The sequence below is a fragment of the Mauremys reevesii genome, linkage group 17 (assembly GCF_016161935.1).
Source record: "Mauremys reevesii isolate NIE-2019 linkage group 17, ASM1616193v1, whole genome shotgun sequence".
Classification (NCBI taxonomy): domain Eukaryota; kingdom Metazoa; phylum Chordata; order Testudines; family Geoemydidae; genus Mauremys; species Mauremys reevesii.
Window position 1 is genome coordinate 23,552,005 of NC_052639.1, and position 21,519 is coordinate 23,573,523.

Sequence of the window (21,519 nt, forward strand, 5' to 3'; positions counted from 1 at the left end):
CCCTGCTTTAAGGGATTGGAGCAATGCTGGAGAGACTGACGGGCAGGGAGCTGGGGAGCTGTGTGTGCTCCAAGGAGAGTTGTTGTGCTCTGGTGACACAGAGCGGGGGTGGGGAGTTTGTAAGCTGTGGTGTTTGTATAGAGATAAAGTTTACTAACCCCCAGGTTAAAAACTGTTCCTGCTCTGGGCTATACAGGATGTTCTCTGTTGAGAGTATAGCTCAGTGGGTGAATGTTTCCCTGTAGGGTAATGGGTTCCTAGTTCCACTCCAAATGAGTCCCTTAAAGAAACTTTTTCAAATGAAAATCGATTTCCACACCCATCTCCAGTATGTTCAGGAGTTCGCTGAAGTTGAGGGGGGCTTGAAATGAATTCAAACACTATTTTCCTATGCAAATGAATAAAGACCTAGCAGAGCTGCCCAGCAGCTGAAATCAGTTCCAGTCCTCAGCGTCTCTAAGAGGGACACTCGGTAGCTGAGGCATGTGGGACACCTCTGGGATGATGACAGGAGAAAAAATGCTGGATTCAATGAAAGCTGAGACCATAGGAGGAGAAGGTGAATGGCAACACCACACATAGTCATAACACTCAGACACGGGGCTTCACTGTCACTACCCTGTGTTTTCCATCATTTATATCCAGGGGTGAAAGTAACTTACAGGATTTACCGGTACTGCCGGAGTCCCGGGGGGGGCGTGGCCTCATCTGGAAGGGGCGTGGCCTCTCAAGATTTAAAGGCCCTGGAGTACCAGCTGTGGCTGGGAGACCAAGGGCCTTTACATGAACCAGGGCCTCCCAGCTGCAGAGGTAGCCCTTTAAATTCTGGCCCCAGCCCAGCCACCAGAGCCGCGGCCGGGATTCAAAGGGCTCTGGGCTGACCGCAGCCGCAGCAGCCCAGAGCCCTTTAAATCTGGCCCCAGCCTGGCCGCCGGAGCCGCGGGTGGGGGGTTTAAAGGGCTCTGGGCTGCCAGCTGTGGCGGGGAGCCTAGAGCCCTTTCAATCCCCACAGCAAAAGCCGGTGCAGTCCGGCACGGCGTAGTGGCTCTTGCCGCTATGCCGTACCAGCTTGTACCAGCTTACTTTCACCTCTGTTTCTATCCTAAGGAACACACCCTCCCCCTCCCCCACGCACTGTCACACACAACCTTCTCCCCTTGAGCCCCATCCAACCCTCCCCCACACACGCCACGGGACACAGCCTCTCGGTGACTCACCCCGATGGGGGCTTGTCTCTGCATCTCCCCAACAGGGGAGCAGGGAGCCGAAAGGGCCACAGGAGACCAGTGGAGCTAGGCAGGGATAGGAAAGACTTCCCCTCCCTTTCCTTCCCCTCCCTGAGTCCCGTTAATCTCACCCATCAGATGCTCCAGCACCAGGTGGGCTCAAAGCACCAACCTTCCCCTGAGCAACGGAAGGGGGAACCAGCTCTTTCACATGGAAGGAGGCTCCCCACCTCTGCTGCTGCCATTCTGCAGCCTTTCATATGGATTTGTATTAGCTAATGCAACCCCCCCACTCCTCTAATCCAGCCATGAAACATGGAGACAAGCTCCTGAAAGCAGGGCCCAGTGGTGCAATGGGTTAGTGCCCAGTACTTACAGAGCAGTGCTGAGTGGAGTGATGCTGAGGTTGTGAGTTCAAACCTCACCTGCAGCCCTAGTTTCCTTTAAGCAAATGGCTTCTGCCAATCAGTTTGCTCTGCAGAAAATACAATTCCTGCTCAGAAGACACTGAGGTCCCCTTGCTTTACAGAGAGCAGGGCAGATTCCACAGATCTACCAGGCTCTGCCCTCCACCAGCTGCCTGTGTCAGGAGGGTCAGGCAGAACCCAGAGCACTGCCCTGACTCCCCCTCAGTCTTTGCTCCCCAAACCACCTGTGTGCTCACCCTCTGCGCTGTGAGACTCAAACCCTGCCTGGCTTGCTGTATGCTGGTGTGGTTTTCATCTGTCACGTTGATGTGCATGTGGGTCCTGTGTGATTTTGGTGGATGTCTTGCATAGTTCTGTGTGCATGGATGTGTGTATGATTTTTGCATTAATATTGTTTTTTGCTTTGTATTCTTTTGATATGTGGGTTTTGTGTTTCCTGTTGTGGGCTTTTGCTGTATTTTTGGTGTGGATTTGTTCTTTCTATATTTTGTGAGGTTTTCCTTTTTGTGTATATGGCTCTGTGTGCTGTGTGGGTTTGGTTTTGTTATGTCTGTGTGGGCCTGTGCAGTGTGTGATTTTCTCATTCTCTGTGTGCGTGTTTGTCTCTCTGTTTGTATCTTCATGTGTAAATTCACTGGAACTTTTCAAAATCTGCACAGCTTTGCCAATTTTCACCAGGAATTTTTCTCCATTAACAAATTCTCACTTGTTCCCTACCCGTTGGTTGTTCCCTACCCGTTGGTGACCATTGCCCCAGGGGCCTGTCAGTCTCAGGGTCCTGATTTCCCATTGGCCCTTCCCCCTTCTATTGGGACTGGGAACTAGCCAACCAAATCCCACTAAGTTTTAGTAAAGGGCCAACAGTCCCTTACACAAGCCAGCCCTGTGAGAGTCACCAATGTCCCGAGAGAACAGTACAAGCTGGTCCCATGGTGTAAAGGGCAGCACTCAGGACTCTGAATCCTGCAATCTGAGTTCAAATCTCAGTGGGACCTTGTGTTAGCTGGTGGTAAAGATCTGGTGCTCAAAGTGCTTTCCTGTCTCCAGCTATACAAAAGTGGGTCATTTCCCTCCTGCTGGTTAACTCCTTTCCCCACCAGAGCCAGGTCTTTGGTGGGGGTTTAGAAGTGGCTCTAGTGGTTGGGATTCTCACTGCTTCACCTGATGCCCACAAGTCTGGTGCTTGTAGCCACACTTTTCCTCTTGCTCACATGGCACTTGAAGAAAGCAGTGCCAGGGCCAGGCTTGATAGGCAGGAGGGAGGCAGAGTCCCAGGCTGGAGCCCAGCACACCTCTCCTCCTCTGGGCACCTGGAGCAGAGGCGGCTGGTGCTGACAGCTCTGAGGGAAGGCTTATAAGCCACAGAGCGACTGAGGGCGGGGCTAGACGAGGACAGGACCATGCCTATGTGTGGCCAGCAGACAGGCAACAAGACTCCCGGCCAGCCTGCTCCCTGCCATGCCAAACCCCCACTGAAGGCCACCCGCAGACCACCATGCGGGGTGGCTGCTGATGCTCTGTGTCCAACATCAGTAGACGGTAGGAAAGCAGGGCCAGCCCCCCTGGTGGGGCCTCTTACCGTTCCCATACCCCATGCTCACTTTTGCAGTGGGGCAGGAGATGTTATCCCAAGAGGCTTTTCTCCAGCTGGTGAGAAGCAGAGAAACATCCAGGCTCCCAAGGCGCTATGTAGCAACCCCCCTCAAGCACAGGGACAGAGGGAAACTGCTCCACACGCTAGCCCGGGCAGCCGTCCATTTCCTTTGGGAATTCAGGAATAGCAAAGGCTAGACTGGAAGCACCTGGGGCTCATGCCCCAGCCTTTGTGACATCCAACCCCCAACTCCTTCCCGGGGCTCTAGCTGAAGGCAGAGCATTGGCCTGAGCGGCCAAGAAGAGGTTCCAGATTTGAAAGGAGCAGGACTTTCAGCACGAAGGTAAAACTGCATCAACACAACCACAAAGGGACTTGACCCCTCAAGTTCTTAATTCAAAGTCAGGCACCTTATCCGTTAAGCCATGCGGGCGCCTTCTTCATGCGCTTCTTTGGAAAAGGTGGACACTGTGTTTCTTGGGTCACCTATTGAGGGGGGGCGAGACTCTCTGGCACAAGAAGTCGAGTTCCCAGTGAGATGTGAGACTTAATTATACGGGGCCAGGTGCAGGGCTTTGACAGGGAGGCTCAGGCATGGGGGATTGGGGTGCAGCGGACAGACCGGCTGTCTAGCTGTGGAGATTTAGTCGCACTGAGGCACAGGAGGGAGGAGGAGGAGGAATCCTGCTGACAGGCAGTGGCTGTGCAGAAAGAGGAGGAGTTCTGGGGACTTTCTTTTGCCTCTCTTTTGCCTGCCTGCTCACTCCTGTGGTGAACGGTGAAGATGCTCTTAACAAGCCCAGGTAGCTCAGGTGGTAGAGCATCAGGCTTTCAATCTGAGGGGCCAGGGTTCAAGCCCCTGTCTGCGTGCTCAGCTTTTAAGTTGCCTTGTGTTCCAGGAGCCAAATTCTGTTCACAGCCACATGCGGATTCCCAAAAGCTGTGGCCATTTCCTGGAAAGGCTCCTTTCCTTAGCAATCAGGAGAGAGGTCACATCCACAGGAGCAGGTGTAGAAAGCACAGTCTCTGGCTGCCAGGAAGCGGTGTGCCAGCATAGTGTTCTCTACAATGGCGTTTAGATCGGGATAATTTACGTGGCTCAGCACCCCCAGTTCCAGCACCTCTGCCCAGGCAGCTCCCCCAGCCTGACACACACACACAGCCCCTGCATCCTCCTCAGCCCAGAGGTGAGCCCCCCAGCTGAGTGGGGAATCAGAACCCCCCGAAATTACCCTGGGACCAGCATGATCTGCCTCCGCCCTGCCCTGCTCTGCATGTATTCGGAGTGAGTCGGTTTCCCTGTCCTGCCATGTGTCTCTTCTCCTCCCCAGTTCCTTCCAAACCACCCCATTTCCCCTGCACCCCGGGCTGGGTCTCTGCCAACCCCCCTTCTCCCCTCCTGCCCCCAATATCTCCCTGCCCCTACAGGTCTATAGGGCTGGATCCCTCCCTCCCCCCTTCTCCCCTCAGTTCCTGCCTCTGGGGGTCTATGGAGATGGGTCTCTACCCGCCATCCCCTCTCCTGCCCCCCCATATCCCGCTGCCCCTATGGGTCTATGGGGCTGGGTCTCTCCCCTCATCCCCTTCCCCAATATCTCCCTGCCCCAGGCTGTGACGTGCTATGACGTGTGCTGGGGCTGTGCCGTGTGCTGGGGCCAGGGCCGGCTCAGGGTTTTTGCCCCAAGCGGCAGGAAAAAAAATCTGTGATCACAATCGGCGGCAGCTCCACTGCACCACTTTCTTCTTCAGCAGCAATTCAGTGGCAGGTCCTTCCCTCCAAGAGGGACCGAGGGACCCGCTGCCGAATTGCTGCCAAAGACCCCGACACGCTGCCCCTTCCCCTGGGCTGCCCCAAGCACCTGCTTGCTGAGCTGGTGCCTGGAGCCGGCCCTGGCTGGGGCTGTGACGTGCTGGGACCTGCTCACTCCCCGAGGGCAACTCACTCACTTGAAACCAGCAGGACAGAAGGTGTCACGTGTCCATGGGCGGGGTTATGCAGATGAGCAGTGTCTGGCGGCAGTAGGGAGAGCAGCGAGATGAACCGAAGGAGCCCGGCGGAGAAAATTCTCTGCGTGTGGACAGAATCCCACCAGTTTTCTCTGTGTTGGGGGTGGGGGCCAGATTTCATGATATCATAGCCCCTGGGGGAGGGGTTTGAATCATAAGTCCAAAGTGGGAGAACAACTCCCCCCACTTGTGCTCAGTCTCCACTAGGGGGCTGGGCTGGGATCACTAGGGAGGGAAGCACAGGGAAAAACAGTTTCCCCTATGGAACCCAGGAGTCCTGGATCCCAGTTCACTCCACCCCCAGAGCCAGGGATAGAACCCAGGGGTCCTGGTGCCCAGCCCCCTCCCTGCTCTGACCACTCAACCCCACTCCCCTCCCAGGGTGGTGCAGGGGTCACTGGGTCTGTGTCTCAGCTCAGCTAAGGGCCTTGACTGATTTTCCCAAAGTGCTTCCTTCTGAATCCATCCGACGAAGTGGGGATTCACCCACGAAAGCTGATGCTCCCACACGGCTGTTATTCTATGAGGAGCCACAGGACTCTTTGCTGCTTTTACAGATCCGGCACATCTGCCCCCCCTGCCCAGTCACTGCCCAACCCCGTGTGGGGGCACCAGCACTGTGCCGGGTCGTGATGGGAAATTGTCCAAGCTGGCCCAGGAGAGACGTGTGTGTCCCTGCTGCCCCTGCTGGTGGGGCTGAGCCCTACTCTGTGTGTGTGTGCATCTGTGACACTGTTTGTATCAGTGTGTTGCTGGGCTAACCACTAGGAAATGGCTTTGCAGGATTTTGTATTCTGCAGCAAGTCACACACACACACACATACATACACACACTCTGACGCACAAAGAGACTCACACAATCGCAAGAACACTCAGACACCACACACCCAGAGGGACATGCTAGCCCAACCCCCAAAGAGAGCAACAATCACCGCCCCCAGCCACACTCACAATCACCCCCACACACACACCATAATATTCACAATCGTGCTCAGAGATACAACTGCACGCAGTTCACTCCCACAGCTCCCAATACAAGGACCTCCTGCCCCACACACTATGTGCCAAGGCCTGCGGAACTCACTGCCACTGGATGGCTACCAATGAGAATGATCCCCTCATGCAGGATCATGTGCTTGGACCCCTTGTCCCCTCTTGGGGTGCGCTGTGCAGCGTGGCTGGGGATTGTGCAATGGCCCAGCACCAGGCAACGCAGAACGGACACCACACGCCCTGCCCTGCCTCAACTGAGCTACTCTCCTGGTGCATTGGAGACCAGCACCCCACACCGTGGCACTCCTGCCCCACAGGGGGAGAGCTGCAGCCCCCGCCACATTCTGCAGAGGGGAGAAGGGTCAGGCCAGCCAGCCCTTGTAAGATGGGGAAATCTCCACTGGGGTCGATGGTATGGGGGCTGCGACATACAGAGAAATAGTTGTCGTGCCGGCAGAGGGCGGCAGAGCGCATACACACACACACAATTGCAAACATACACAGACACATGCATGAATCCTGACACACACACACACAATTGCTAATATACACAAACACCCGCACAAATCTAGCCAACACCAACACAAGCCTGAGAGCCAGGGGAGCAGAGCAGGCTGGGGCCGGGTAACTCCACTTCCCGCAGGAGGTAGCCAGCCCCCCATCCCCCACGGAGGCCTGGGACCAGCCCCCCCTCTGCTTGCCCCCACGGAGGCCTGGGGCTCCAGCCTGCTCTGCTCCCCTGGCTCTCAAGCTTGAGGGGAGGGGGGAACCGCCCCACAGCACTCGCCGGCGGCGTGGCTGGGAGCCAGGGAAGTGGACCAGGCTGGGGCTGGGTCACTCCACTTACCATGCAGGGAGTGCAGGGAGGGGGGCGGGGCTGGGGCCATGGGGAAGAGCCGGGCAGCCCCCCTGCAGCAGCTCCCCACCCCAGCTCACCTCCACTCCGCCTTCTCCCCTGAGCTCGCCGGCACCGCTCCACTTCTCCCGCCTCCCAGGCTTGCGGTGCCAATCAGCTGTTTAGTGCCGCAAGCCTGGAAGGGGAGGAGAATTAGAGCGGGGCGGCGTGCTCAGGGCAGAAGACGGAGCAGAGGTGAGCTGGGACAGGAGTGGTTCCCCTGCACGCCCCATTGCTTGCTGCAGGCAGCCCTCCCCAAACCTCCCAGCCCCCTGCCCCAGCTCACCTCCACTCCACTGCCTCCCCTGAGTGCGATTTTTGGTGCCCCCAACCACTTGGCACCCTGGACGGCCGACTAGTTCGCCTAGTGGTTGCACCGGCCCTGGCCACTGCCTATCATCAGGATTCCTCCTCGGTGAGACTAAATCTCCCCACCTAGACAGCCGGTCCATCCGCTGCACCCCAGCCCCCATGCCCGAGCCTCCCTGCCAAAGCCCTGCACCTGGCTCCAGACAATTAAGTCTCACGTGTCGCTGGGAACTCCACTTCTTGTGCCCAGAGAGTCTCGGCCCCCCTCAGTAGCTGACCTGAGAAACACGGTGTCTGCAAAAGCAGCAAAGAGTCCTGTGGCACCTTATAGACTAACAGACGTACTGGAGCATGAGCTTTCGTGGGGGAATCCCCACTTCGTCGGACGCATCAGTGTCTGCCTTTTCCAAAGAAGTACCTAGAGGGACTTTTACCATGTGGCCTAATGGATAAGGCGTCTGACTTTAGATTAGACAATTGAGGGTTTGAGTCCCTTCGTGGTTGTGCTTGTCCGGTTTTACCTTTGTGCTGAAAGTCCTGCTCCCTTCAGGGCCTGAACCTCTTCTTGGCCACTCAGGCCAATGCTCTGGCTTCAGCTAGAGCCCCGGGAAGGAGTTGGGGGGTGGGCGTCACAAAGGCTGGGGCATGAGCCCCAGGTGCTTCCAGTCTCGCCTTTGCCATTCCTGACTTGCCAAAGAAAATGGGCGGCTGCCCGGGCTAGGGTGTAGAGCAGTTTCCCTCTTCCAAATGTGCATCTGTCCCTGTGCTTGAGGGGGGTTGCTACATAGCGCCTTGGGAGCCTGGGTGTTTCTCTGCTTCTCGCCAGCTGGGGAAAAGCCTCTTGGGGTAAAATCTCCTGCCCCACGGCAAAAGCGAGCACCTTGAGTGGGAACGGTAAGAGGCCCCACCAGGGGGGCTGGCCCTGCTTTTCTACCGTCTTCGATAATGGCCACAGAGCATCAGCAGCCGCCCCGTATGCTTGTCTGCGGGTGGCCTTCAGTGGGTGTTTGGCCTGGCTGGGTGCTTTTGTGCCTGTCTGAAGGCCACACCTAGGCATGGTCCTGCCCTCCTCTAGCCCTGACCTCAATTGTTCTGTGGCTTTTAAGCCTTCCCTTGGAGCCATCAGCACCAGCCGCCTCTGCTCTAGGTGCCCAGAGGAGGAGAGGTGCTGGGCTCTGTGACAAAGTGGGGGATTTTCTTAGGGTTTGCTGTGTTTTCCAGTGGTTTGCATGCACAGGGAGTGGGACTCAGTGTTCCCAGGTGTTACTGGTTTAACGAGGTGAGGGGAAAGGGAGTTTGTTGCTACAGAAGACCGGAGAGGGACTTGGGACCCCGGCTGATGGCCTGGAGGATGGAGACCCCAGCGACTGGTGACCTGGTGACCCAGAGACCCAGCTCAGGAGTCACAGGCGGTTCTGGCCAGTGGGAGGACAATGGGCTGCGGGGAGAGGACCCCGTGACCAACCTGTTCCAGCCAGAGGAGGGCGGAGAGGAGAGGAGGCCCAGGCAACCCTGTTTACCTGGAGAAAAGACAATGGACAGCGGTGGGGCTTGGGGCCGAGATATCGGAGGCCTAGCTGGGAAGCGGGGGGCTTGGGGCTGGCGAGGGGAAGCAGGCAGAGCCCACCTGGCTGCAGGGGGACTGGGATGTGCTGTTATTGTGAGAGGCCAGGCCTGAGGCCCTGAGAGTTTCCTGTGCTGTGTTCAACTCTCAATAAACCCTCCTGTTTTACGCTGGCTGAGAGTCGCTCTGGGCTAGAGAACAGGGGGCCTCATCCCCTTCGGGGGTGAGGAGGCCCAGGGGGTCCAGAGCGCGTGGACTCCCTGAGGGGCCCACGGCGAGAGACAGACGTGCTAAGGCTCAGAGAGGGGCAGCTCCAGGAGGTGGAGGGGCCTGACCCCAAGAGAGAGTGGACCCCCGAGAAGGGCTGTCGCACTGAAAGGGGCACCCCTCATGGACCGCACGGGGCCAAGAGTGGGCACGATCTGTGAGTCCGTGACAGGCAGTGACATCACAAAGGCCTTTGCAGGACCTCAGACTATTGGCCAAAGGTGGTGGGGAGGTGGTGACCTCACAGAGAGATGCTGACATCAGCCAGGCAGGACAGGGGCGAGGGGCCAGGGAAACCTCAGAGACCCTGTGGCTTTGCTTCAGCAAGTCTCCTTCTCCAGGTCTCTCTTTGAGGACTGGGGGAGTATTGGGGTTCACGTACCTGAGCGCCAGGAGGAACCTCTTTCGAGTTTTCTCCTTCCCTTTTAGTGATTTTACTTGAAAACAGCCGACCCTGTTTAGACGGTAAGAGCCTCCTCGAGGGAAGGGGTGTCCTGGGGGTGTCACAGTTCAGATGCCGGTGCTCCCCCGTTCAAGGAAGTTCCCGCCACCCTGATCTGTATTCGCAGGGTGGGAGAGAGCAGCATCCACAGCAGTGATTTGCTCCTGGCTGCTGGAGCAGAGCAGCAGGCTCAGCTGTCAGAACTTCCTGGAGCTATGAAAGGGGAGAGGCCCATGGCTCTGTAGCAGGACTGCAGGGCAGGCGAGTTCACAGAGGGTATTGTGGGATACTGGCAGAGGCCAGTTATGGTGATATAATGAACAGCAGTGTCTACACTGACACTCTGTCACTTTAAGTTTGCTGCAAAAAGCTCTACTGTTCTCATTGAAGTGGTTTTATTTTGCCACCAAAACAGGGCAGTTTTGTTGCCAAACGTGGCATTGCAGTGTGTACACCAGCCAAAAGCTGCTGACCGAGGGAGCGTTGTGTGTTTTTCACACACCAGAGCAATATAATTCTGCTGAAATAACTTTGTAGTGCAGATCTGGCCAAAGATTCACACACACACAGCTTGCAAGGAAAATCTCACCTGCTCCTCTGCTTTGTGGGGCCAGGTGGGGCCCAGGGAGTCAGGTGTGAGCAGACACTGTACCTTAGTCACAGGCAGGCTCTATGGTTTAGCTGGTTAAAGTACCTGTTTTGTAAACAAGAGATCCTGGGTTCAACTCCCAGTGGTGCCTTGTTGAGATGTTTTGAGAGCACCTGGTATTGGCTACTGTCAGAAGACAAAATACAGAGCTAGATGGACCTTTGGTCTAGCCCAGTGTGGTTTTTCTTATGGTTTAAATTACACTCACAGGCACTGATAATAGAATTACTGAAAGTTTGGGATTTAAGAGCTGATAGGTCAGTGGGCCAAGCCCCTCGTGGATGAACCCCTCCCTCTGGGACAGAGGCAGGTTTGGGCTCTCGCACCAAATGCTCATTGTGGCTGCCAGAATCTGTGGGCAGCTCATTTAGTTTCCACCCAGGGTTGAGTCCCTGGTTCACACATCGAGGATAACAACCCTTTGTTTCTCCTGCCCCAATAACATGGAGACTGGGAATGAAGTGATCATTTCGGCAAGCAACCCAACCTATTTCCAACATACTGTAAATCCACATGCAGACTCATACACGAAACCTTGCAAGAAAATCTTCCTGAGGGGGTCTGAAGCACCTGCTGCTGGAGGGAAGGAGGGAGCTGTGGGTTGGGATTGAGGAGCAGCGTGAGGAGCGGGGGGCCTGTGGATTGGGATTGAGGGGCACTGGGAATAGAAGGGGCCTGTGGGTTGGGATTGAGGGGCACTGGGAATAGGAGGGGGCTGTGGGTTGGGACAGAGGAGAAGGGTGAAGAGGAGCAGGCTCTGGTTGGGAGTGAGGCTGGGGACTGGGTCCCAATACTAAAATTTAGGGTTTAGATCAATGTTAGGACAGGGTGGCAGTGGAGGGATGAGTGAGTCCCTAGACAACACAGTGAGTACGGTGCCTTCTTATTTTCCCCCTTTTCCACCCAGGCAGGCAGGTGAACTCTACAGAGGCACCTCTGGGCTTGCACTGACTAAGGACAACAGCTGTGAGTGGGGTGGGAGAGGGGATGGCTCATGTTAAAGGACTTTTGGTTGCTGGACTTATGAACTGTAGGGAGAAGGACACTGCCCAGCTTATTTGGGGGTGGGTCTTTCCCTCATGGTTTATGTTTATGTGTTGGGGCTGCTGACATGACTTCTGCTAACCCTGGGCTTACATTGCAGTGTAGACATACCCTGAGAGGGCATCTAGACTGTGATAAAATCCCTGTGGCCCGGCTGGCCTGGATGATCTGATTTGGGCTCCTGGGGCTCAGACTGGAGCCCAGGCTCGGAGACCCTCACCCCTCGTGGGGTCTTGGAGGCTGGGCTGAAGCCCAAGTGTCTACACTGTAATTTTATAACCCTGCAGCACAAGCCCCACAAGCCTGAATCAACTGACCCAGGGTTTGAGAATAGTGACTTGGGTGTGTTAATGGCAGTGTAGACATAATGCTAGGCTATGTCCACACTGCAATGAAACACCCAGGGCTGTCCCGTGCCAGTGCAGGCTCCCAGGCTAGGGCCATGGGGTGGTTAATTTGCACTGTAGACATCTCAGCTCAAGCTCAATATCAGGTTCTGGGAGCCCTCAAAGTTGGGAGGGAGTTTAGCAAAGTGAAAAAGGTAAAATGGCAGTGGAGTATTGCCTGGAGTCAATGGCATTTCTCCATTGGTCTGTCTGCTTTGGGACAGGGACAATAACATGTCCTGCTGCTTTCGTTATTTCAAAGGGCGGTTTAGGATTTTCATTCTCACACACGGTGCACGAAGCAGGACTCAATCCTGGGTGGAAACTAAATGAGCTGCCCACAGATTCTGGCAGCCACAATGAGCATTTGGTGTGAGATCCCAGACCTGCCCCTGTCCCAGAGGGAGGGGGGTCATCTGTGATGGGCTGGAACACTGACCTATCAGCTCTTAACTCCCAAACTTTCAGTAACTCTGTTATCAGTGCCTGTGAGTGTAATTTAAACCATAAAAACAGCCACCCTGGGCTGGACCAAAGGCCCACCTAATGCTGTATTTTGTCCTCTGACAGCAGCTAATATCAGGTACCCAAAGAGTTACTCAACAAGGCACCACTGGGAGTTGAACTCAGGATCTCTTGTTTAGAAGGTAGGTGCTTTAGCCAGCTAAGCCATGGTGCCTACCTAGAGCTAAGGCACAGTGATGCCCACAGCTGACTCCCTGACAGCTCCACCAGGGCCTGACACGCTTTGCATGTGTTTGGATTCTGCAAAGCAGAGAAGCAGGTGAGCTTTTCCTTGCAAGCTGTGTGTGTGTGTGTGTGTGTGTGTGTGTGAGAATCTTTGGCCATGTCTGCACTACAAAGTTATTTCAGCATCATTATATTGCTCAGGTGTGTGAAAAACACACAATGCTCCCTCGGTTGGCAGCTTGTGGCTGGTACACACACTGCAATACCACGTCTGGCGACAAAGCTGCCCTGTTTTGGTGACAAAATAAAAACACCTTGACGAGAGGTCTAGAGCTTTTTGCAGCAAACTTAAAAAGACAAATTGTCAGTGTAAATGCTGCTGGTCATTATATCACCATGACTGGCCTCCACCAGTATCCCACCATGCCTGCCGTGAACTTGCCTGCCCTGCATTCCTGCTACAGAGGCTGGGCCTCTCCCATTTCATAGCTCCAGAAAGTTCTGACAGTTGAGTCACCATCTGGAGGGAGGAATAGCTCAATGGTTTGTACATTGGCTTGCTAAACCTCAGGTTATGAGTTCAATCCTTGAGGGGGCCATTTAGGGATTGGGGCAAAAAACTGTCTGGGGAGTGGTCCTGCTTTGAGCAGGGGGTTGGACTAGATGATTTCTTGAGGTCCTTTCCAACTCTGATATTCTATGATTCTACACTGGGATTAGGTTGATATAACTGCATTGCCAGCCTAAGTAATGTAATTACACCAACCAAATTTTGTAGTGTAGACCTGTCCAAAGAATCACACACACACCTTGGGAGCAAAACTTCAGCTGCTCCTCTGCTTTACACAATCCAAACAGGAGCAACACTTGTCAGGTCCCAGTGGGGATTGGCAGAGAGTCAGGTGTGGGCAGACACGATGCTTTAAATAACAGCAGGTACCATGGCTTAGCTGGTTAAAGTGCCTGTTTTGTAAACAGAAGATCCTGGGTTCAACTCCCAGTGCTGCCTTGAGGAGTGGCTTTGGGAGACCTGGTATTGGCTACTGTGAGAAAACAAGATTCAGAGCTGGATAGACTCCTATGCTGCCCCTTCCTCCTGCTCACTGCTCTCCTCCCTCACTTGCCCTTACGGTCATTACAAAGTGGCAAGGCAGAGCCCTCCCATTTTTAAAGTCCTGGGGTGTTGTTCCCCCCTGTTCAGGCCCCCCTGGGGCCCTGCACTTCACACAGCTCTCCCTGATTTCAGCTGTTAGTGAGGGAGCCTCACTGCTAGCGCAGACTGGGCAGTTTCTTGCATGAGAGACACTCTCCCAAAGCAGGACTAATGCTTAGAGCTGGTTATCAGTGATTTCAGATCTGTTGGTCTGCAGCAAGACTCTCCATTGAGTCTTAACCAGCTCTGTTATTACACAGGGAAGAACAAAAGGGTGAAATGGTGCCTGGAACCCTTAAGAAGAATCCACCCCACCAAGTACCAACACTTGTTGCTATCCGCTCTCAGCTCAGTTTTGGGGTCACTCCTTGCCTTTATCAACCTGGGGGGGGGGGCTCAGAAAATCATAGCAAGCATGTTCTCCAGTGGTGCAATTAGTTAGTGCACAGTACTTATAGAGCAGTGCTGAGGAGCTATGCTGAGGTTGTGAGTTCAAGCTGCACCTGGAGCACTGGTTTCCATTAACCAAGTGGCATCACCCCCTCATTTGGTCCTGTGGAATGTAGAATTCCAGCCCTGGGACACGGAGGAGAGGAGACAAACACGCTCCCTTCAATTATTACCTCCTCTCTAGAGCACAGGTCAGAATCTACAATCCTTTCTCCCCCCCCACCCCAGCCCCTGTGCCAGGATCCCTCAAGCAGAGCCTGGAGTCCTGCCCCTGGCGTCTGTACTATTGACAAACTCTAAGTGACAGGGACAAAACACTCAAATCCCGCCGGGTGCAGAGCCAGGTTGCTCTTCAAATTCTGTCGTTCGTACATTTCCAAGTCTGGGAATGTCCCACAACAGCATTGAATGGGAAGCTGCCTGCAGAACAGTTACAGTGCACAGAGCTCCTGTGGAGGAGGGGTGGGAATTAGTAACATTTTGAAGATCGTTTGGGAAATGAGCCTTTGCTGACAAGGTTTGTCTCTGTTCATATTTCACCTTCAGGTGTTATGTTGAGGGATCTTTAATATATTTTTGTGAGGTTAACAACTATCTCCTCAACTTTATTTACTCAACTTAAAAATTGATGTCACTTGATTTTTGCATCTCCTGTGAAAATACAACTGACACGTGTGGCTTTCTACAGGGGTCATGATGTTAAAGTTGGGGAAATCAGGTCTTTGTACTTCTGTGGAGGGGGGGTTGCTTTTTTACAGCTGAATCACTGCCAGGCACACCGGGCAGTTAGCTGCACCCACTGTCCTTGCCGGGGCCCCTGCTGAACCCTGGGCGGCTGCACTGCCGTGCTGGAGTGACTCTGCAGGGGGAGAAGCTGCTGTGGAGCAAGGTAGAGCAGGTGCAGGAAGGAGACAGGGTCACTATTCACATTCTGAACTGCACAATTTTCCAAATTTGGGAATAGATTCATAGACTTAAGGTCAGAAGGGACCATTATGATCATCTAGTCTGACCTCCTGCACAATGCAGGCCACAGAATCTCACCCACCCACTCCTGTAACAAACCCTAACCTATGTCTGAGTTACTGAAATCCTCAAATCGTGGCTTAAAGACTTCAATGTGCAGGGAATCCTCCAGCAAGTGACCCGTGCCCCACGCTGCAGAGGAAGGCGAATGTCCGAGAACAATTCTAAGGGAAGGTGAACGCAGAGCAGTGACACTGGAGATGCCCAGACCTCCAATGGGGAAGCGTAGAAATTAATATTGGGAAGATCATTTGTGAAATTAGTCGTCACTGACAAGCTTTGTCTCTGTTCCTATTTCACGCAATGGTGTTAGTTAGAGGCATCAGGACAGGTTTTACTATATTAATTAAACACTTAATTTTATTTACCCAAGCCAAAAACTTAGTGTCACTTATTTGTTCTCTGTCCTAGCAAGAATGAATTGAATTTCATGACTTTCTGGAAAGTGCAGCGAGATGAAATGTGGGGAATTCAGTCTGTGTGTTTGTGAGCTGATGTTTTCCTCTCACAGGTCAGTGCCTGCATTGAAATACCAAGAGGGATCTAAGGGCTGGTGTACGCTGGGCACTGAACTGACAGAGCGACGTCTCTCAGGGTGTGAATCCCCCCTCCCCCCAAACCCATAGAGTTAAGGTGACCTAAGCCCTGGTTAGATAGTGCTAAAGAAAAGGAAGAATTGTTCTGTCAATGCAGCTATTACAGGGATGGGAAAACCCCTCCAGTCACTGTCTACTCCAAAGTGCTATAGCAATGCCACAGCAGCATTTTAAGTGTAGACAGAGTGAAGCTAGATCTGGCTCCAATTTGCACTGTGGATGCTCAGGCACTAAGACTACAATAATAACAACAACAGCACAGTGCTTGCGTAGTTGGCAGGATTTAAACCTGCATGAGGTGACCCCAAGGGATTTCTAGTCCATCGCCTTAACCACTCGGCCACACCTACTTGATGTACAGCTGTTCCACTGCATGATGATTCAGTTCTCACTGAATTGTCACTTCAAATTGTTTGCTCAGACCAGCTTCCCCAGCACACTCACGGCTGCGCATCAGTGTAAGTGTGTCCTGGGCTGAACAGTGAGAATTCCTGCCCATTTCCCTTCTGGCTGGAGCAGGCTGAGAGTGTGTTTGTGTTAATGGCATTGCTGTAGATTGTTGTTCATTCCCCACTCTGACAATACAGGGAATAAGGGAATCTCTCTGATTTACCCTAACTACTTTTGTTGTTACAGTGGATGAAATGACATTTTCCCCTATCCCTGCCCTGTTCCTGCTCTTTGTTATAGTTCAATATATTTTAACTGAGGAAAATGATAATAAAAATATCTGCTCTCCAGCAAAACTTGAAGCAACATCAAAGCAACGGGAATGAAACAATTTGTTCCCGAAGGGAACTTGATGACTAACAATTGCTTTGAAATGGGGGAACAGTAAAACCGTGACGCTCAGGCTTTGGCCAGCCCTAATCAAGGCATTTCTCACATTCTCTCCCATGTGGCTTGTCTGATGTCTAATAGGGAACGTCCTCTGATTGAAGCTTTTCCCAAATGCAGAGCATGTGTAGGGTCTCTCTCCACTGTGGATTCTACGATGTCTGACAAGGTTTGAGCTGTCAATGAAGGTTTTCCCACACTCAGAGCATGTGTAGGGTCTCTCTCCTGTGTGGATTCTACGATGTCTGCTCAGGCTAGGGCTCTGTTTGAAGCTTTTCCCGCACTCAGAGCATCCATAAGGTTTCTCACCTGTGTGGATTATCTGAGGTGTGATAAGGGCTGACGACCGACTGAAGCATTTCCCACACTCAGAGCACGTGTAGGGTTTCTCTCCTGTGTGGATTCTCTGATGCGCGACAAGGGCATATCTCCAACTGAAGCATTTCCCACACTCAGAACATCCATAAGGTTTCTCACCCGTGTGGATTCTCCTATGTGTGATAAGGTAGGAGCTCCGACTGAAGCTTTTCCCACACTCAGAGCACATGTAGGGTCTCTCTCCTCTGTGGATCCCCTGATGTGTGAAAAGGTCTGAACTCCCATTGATGCTTTTCCCACACTCATGCCATGTGTAGTGTGTCTCTTCCAGGTTGATTCTCTCGTGTGTAATAAGGTCTGAGAGGCTACTCAGGTTTTCCTCTGGCCTCTGCTGAGACTCACAGGCTTTTGCTTTTTCTGGGAGTGCACAACTCTCGGAAACATTCCCTTTGGGTCTTCCTGATAATGTCCTATGTGGTTCTACTTGCTCAGCATCTTCTTACTGGGGATTCTCCTCATTCTCACTCACCATCCCAACACCTGATGGGAGACAGAGAGAATCCAGACATAGGTCACTCCCTGCGCTGGAGAGAAAGGAAATCTCAGAGACAAGAAGGGAAAAAGGGATGAACAAACCAAAATACGTGTGGGAGAGATCAAACCTATCAGGAGCTCATTTTCCTCAAACCCTTCCCCAGATGAGAGAGGAAGGGATCAGTTCTGGGTGTGCATCTCACCACAACACTCAGGGGAAAGTGAGATTGGGGAGGGACCTGCTGCCAGTTGTCAGTTAGGGTAGGTGGGAAGCCATGAGTGACATCTGCCTAATGATTCCACATCTGAAGGGAACAATCCTGAACTTGCAGAGCTCACAAGGTCTTTGTAGGGCATCCCAAATGTTTCCTGTATTCATGGAGAGTTTTTGAGTTGGTTTAACCAATCCCTCACCTGTGCAGGCAGCTCTCGGGAGCACTTAATTCTCAGAGCCCTGGCGGTCTGGGACCCACGGCTCTTCCCCTCGTTCCAGCTGCGAGATCACATCAGGTTTGGAATTTAGAAACCCTACGCCAGGCAAAGAAAACAAGGGAGGTCAGTGGAATTTGTGGGATACTTGTCACAAAGAATAGTCCACGGTTTTAACCGCAGCTCATTTTTAAGCAGTAACATCCCAAGGCCAGCTTCCTTGGCTCAAAGTGGCAGGAGAGTTATTATTATTATAAATCATATGTATTACCTTAGTGCCTAAGGACCAGCTAACAGTGGGTCCCCATTGTGCTAGGCAAAGTACAAACACAGAATAGTAGATGGCCCATGCCCTAAACGATTTACAATCTAACTAGACAAGACAACCACAGAATGGGGGAAGGGGTAGAACCACCCGATAACGAAATAGATATTAAGATGCTTAAAGAAAATTTAGTTTGATAGCATCCTGTCTGGCAAGAAATCACTTATCAACAGTTGTGGTACCCTCATTTCTGTATTGTTTTATCTTTATGTCCACCACTTTTCTGGTTCTGTAATTGTTTCTGCCAGCGGTATAATTAATTTTGCTGGGTGTAAGTTAATTAGGATAGTAGGATATAATTGGTTAGGTAATTATGTTGCAATACGTTAGGACTGGTTAGTTACATTTCAGTAAAATGATTGGTTAAGGTGTAGCTGGGAATATGACTATATAAACTGGGGTCAAACAGGAGGGGGAAGGGAAATTGGAATCAGGTTTATTAATGGGGGAAATGGGAACAGGGACACAGACAAGGCTCTGTGGCCTCAGAGCTGGGAAGGGGGATGCAGGCTAAATGCTCTGTGGCCTCAGAGCTGGGAACGGCACACTGGGGAACAGACTCTCTGGACGTACAGCGATGAGCCCGACTGGTGTGAAGGGCTTCGGAATCTGCTTGCTTGGAAATAACCCCAATAAACATTGCACTATCTGCCGTTTGGACTTCTGGTCTTTTGCTGCTTGCTGTCTGCGTGACAAGAACCAGGGAAGTGGGCGGGGGGAGGGAAAGCCCTCTAACAAAACTGACACGACCTGATAACCAAGAGGTGAGCCTTAGGGGAAGGTTTTAATACACTTTGTAACTGATGAGGGATTCCCACGAGGACTGATGAGGGTGCAATGGTAAATACACATTTAGATCCTTTTCTTGTTTTATCTCTTTTTCCCATAAGGCTTAACATCTGGCGCAGTGTCATGGATGCACAGGATCTGTGCAATGCCCTGGCTTTTAAACAGTCCTTGGGAGGTGCCCCTTGAGTGCGCTGGACCCCCAAGGGGTCCCACTCTTCCACAAGGAGAGACCATGTAGCTTCAACACTTGAGACTGAGCCTCTGGATTCAACACTCCTATTTCAACCTGTGAGCTCTGCCAGCAGGTCCAGCTGAATGACACTCCTGTTCAGAGACTGCTCCTCATTCATGCTTCAATGCACCTCAGCAAGTTTTTGCTGTGACACTGGGCAGACTGTTAAAATATAGCAGGGTTTATTAGTCAACTGAAACACAGCATTAGAAAGGCTTTAGATTAGGACAGAGAAGCAAAGAAGACAATATAGTCCATATTGGCCAATGCTCTTGAGCCAGGCTGCTGTTAAAAAAATCCCCTCCATAAAAGTATTAAGCGTAGTCTTGAAGCCAGATATGTCTTTTGCCCCCAATACTCCCCTTGGAAGGCAAGACTAAACTCCCTAGTGCCAATTTATAGCCACTGGTTCTTCTTCTTCTCCACGGCATCGCTCGTGGAGAACAAGGACCTGCAAATCTACAGTCGTACTCTATCTTTGTTTCAAGAATGAAAACAAACTAGCGCCTCAGAGGACCGGAACGGATTTCAGCTGATGGACAGCTTTCCTCAGTGTTTGTACATTTTAACAGGAATATATTGAATGATGAAATTCATTTCACGTCCCCGTTCAGCGGAACTCCTGAACATACAGGAGATGGATATGAAAATATAGATCACTTAAAAAAGAGGACATGTAAGAGAGCAGCTGGACTTGAACCAGAAACCTCTCGATCCGCCCTCAAATGCACCACCACTGAGTTCCCTGAGGCAGCTGAGTGTTGGAGCCAGTGATGTTGAAGAGTATGAAGGGGACACTTATTTCAAAGAGCTTCTCTTCCATTCCCAGACATGAGTGGTTTTAAAAATGGAGTTTCATTACATTTTCTATGTGCATGTAAACACCACAGCTTGCACAATCCCCACAACTGCTCAGTCTCACCAGAGCACAATAACTTTGGAGGCCCCACACCCAGCTACCCAGCTTTGCGGCCTTTAACCTCTTTGCACACAAAGAGGAGACACTTCAATTTGGAAACGAGATAAGATGCTTCAGTCAGGGTAAGCAGTTGCTCCCCTTCATGATTGAAAGATCATAAAATGCCAGTAAAATTGACTTTCAGCCCTTACACAGCAGACCCCACTGACGGCATCTCCCCGGGGCCGGGTGGAGCCAGCTCACCTTATCAAACCTTCCCATACCCGGGGGAACGGGAAAGTGCGAGGCTGCAGCGCCACCTAGCGGCCACAGGACAAATCGCCGGCTGCTGCACCTGTGGGCACTGGGAGTTCGCTTAACATGGAAAGCTGCCTAATGCACGGTTGGCAAAACGGGGGTCTGCTGCACTACATCATCATCTGCAATGACTCAACCCGATAGGACACCTCCTGTGCTACGCTGCTACTAGTGACCCTCTCAAACAGGTCCCCACAGCTCCACAGCCTCCCCCCACCAGGAGGCAGCTAGGAGAGGCTTGTTACACTGCTCTACAGCCAAAATGCTTCTGAAATAAATGGAGTCCAACTTTACTAATTCTGGGTCACTGAGAACGAAAATGATCCTTAAAATTCTTGATTGGCTCTAGTTTTCAAGATATGCTATTGAGTCAGTATTTATGACCCTTGACTTGGGAATGGCGGAGGATAAGTGAGTTATAAAGGGACGGGATCTCAATTTAAACCAGTAATGACTAAACTACATCTTTGACTGGATCTATGAATAAATCTATGAATGGCTTTGGACAGTACTTGCTTTTTAGGCAAAACAATGAAGGATACAGTCTGAAGCTGGTATTGCCTCATACATGATATGAATTGCATCATGTTATTCCTAGAAGTCATGGATGATGCAATCATAATGAAGCTGAACCAATTGCCCTATATCAGGTCTAGAAATCATACAGTGTCTTGCTCTCTTATTTGTCAGTGTTTGATTTTGCAAAGGGACCCATTTCTCTTTAGCCAAAGTGAGCAGAGATGCCTCGTACTTGTGTGAACAGTGCAGATAACTTGTGCTATGTTTGTGGTGAAGTGACTTTTGCATCACAAAAGTGCAGTATAAACACTATGGTTAAGAAAGCCTATCACTTTTCTTTTGGCTGCAAAATTGGAGATCAGGTGTGTGTTGGAAGCAATGAGTGTGGCAATCTCAGTGAACCGACGGAGGGTGATGGTGGTCAGAGAGAGACAACGGAAGATTAAAGGGGCAACGATGGGCATAGCGATGATGATTGTGTTGTATTTCATTCCTTAGATCTGGTGCCAGCGCCCGTCTCTTTAGCCTTGTAGTTTACCAAGAGTAAAACTAAATATCTGTTGAGATACAAGGGAGAGTCTGTGTCCATTCCTGCTAGCTG

At 52.0% G+C, this 21,519-nt stretch overlaps 2 non-coding genes across 2 annotated transcripts; both read left to right on the top strand.

Annotated features, from left to right (window-relative positions):
• Positions 1–2,577: 2,577 nt before the first annotated feature.
• On the top strand, positions 2,578–2,649 carry TRNAQ-CUG. The gene has a single exon. It is a non-coding gene; the product is annotated as a tRNA-Gln (tRNA).
• Positions 2,650–4,045: 1,396 nt separating this feature from the next.
• TRNAE-UUC lies at positions 4,046–4,118 on the top strand. The gene has a single exon. It is a non-coding gene; the product is annotated as a tRNA-Glu (tRNA).
• Positions 4,119–21,519: the final 17,401 nt, after the last annotated feature.